A 1620-nucleotide genomic window follows, 5' to 3' on the forward strand; every position below is an offset into this window, starting at 1 on the left:
GATAGAGAGAAAAAGTAGGTTGGCAGGAGGAGGGGGTCCAGCCCGGGAACAATAAATCAAAGGGAAAGGGAGTTACTGCCCGGCCAAGGAGCTTCTGAAACCCTGGGCCGCAGCAGGAGCCCGGGAGGAGCAGGGCTGATGACTGCCATCGGGGTCCCGCAGAGAGATTTCCTCTGCCCGCCGGCAGTGGGGCAGGCAGCAGCACAGCAGGCAATGGGCTGGTCTGCCTGCACAGCACTGGGTCCAGTATCCCCAGCAGCACGGTCCAGGTCGTCCCTTGGCAGATTGAATGCAGCCCCTGCTGGGGAAGGTGCTTCACCACTCTGGGCATGGGATCCCCCAGGTCCAGAAGCCACAGGGCTCACTCAGGGCTGCCCATGTCCCCACTGACAGGGTTTTTGAATCCTTAGTTCATTTTCCTGGGGCTGCCTTCCCTCCTGAAGCAGTCTGGCACAGCTAGGATGGGCAGCCTGGAACACGTCCTGCCGGGCGTCAGGAACAGACATTAATTCCAGCTCATCCACAGGGCCATTTTTTTCCTCAGAAGAATATCATTAAGAGGCTTAGCTGTTCCACTTCCCCTGACATGCAGCAGTTCCATGTGCTGGGCCAGGGGCTGCTGCAGGCACTGTGGATACCAGTCCCTGGGTGCCAGTCCCTGGATGCCAGCTTTGGGTACGAGTCCCTGTCTACCCGCCCTTGGGTGCTTGTCCCAGGGCCTCTCCCTGGGTGCCAGCCCCTGGGCTCCAGCCGTCTCGGGAGCCAAAGCAAGTGCTTCATAAACATCATCAAGCACCTTCCCCGAGTCCCCCCGCCCACAGCCCCATTCCCATCCCGCCGCGGGGGAGGCTGCTCCAGCCTATCTCCTCGGCATATCTCCAGTGCTAGACGGCAGCAGCTCCCGGTAATCCGGGTTAATAAACAGGCGGCCGTGTCGGCAGCGGGATCACTCCCTGCCTTGCTCCTGCTGGGATCACGGTGTGCTGGCAGAAGGAGCACCCCTCGCCCTGCTCCAGCTGAGGTCAGGGGGTGCCCACGCCACTGGTACCTGCCCGCACGCAGGAGCTGGCATCGGGCACAGCCAAGCAGAGGCTGATGTCATGGCAGTGTCAGGATCGGGAAAGCTCCCGGTGCTGAGCCGGGAGGGAAGGAAAGGGGAAAGGCCTGGAGCCAGCTCTGGTAGCACCACTGTGAAGGGCAGTGTGAAGGAAAAGTCTTTAAGACAGAGAAAATGCGGAGCATGCTTCATTATGGAGCTGATGGACACGATAGCTGGGCCTGCAATTCCCTCGCCGGCAGCACACCCCAAGCTCTGGGGCCTCAGGGACAGACACGCTCCTCCAAGCCACAACCCTTCTCTGCAGAGTGAGGAACAGGAGAGGGATGGTGAGAGCGTAAGGGGCCCCAGGAGCCTCAGCTCTGCCCATGCCCCCCAAGGAGCTAAGGCTCAGTCAGCAAGACCAGGCATCAAGAGGGGCAAGAGGTGATGGTCCAGCCCTGGACCATCCCTGCTGCTGCACTATGGCACCAGCATCGCGGGCTTGTCCTTTGTACTGGGGACAAGTGGCTGCTGCAGCTGGATGGGCTGCCCTCACACCAGGCCCTGGCCCCGGTTCATGC

This window comes from Corvus brachyrhynchos, unplaced genomic scaffold (assembly GCF_000691975.1).
Source record: "Corvus brachyrhynchos isolate BGI_N302 unplaced genomic scaffold, ASM69197v1 scaffold1005, whole genome shotgun sequence".
Classification (NCBI taxonomy): Eukaryota; Metazoa; Chordata; class Aves; order Passeriformes; family Corvidae; genus Corvus; species Corvus brachyrhynchos.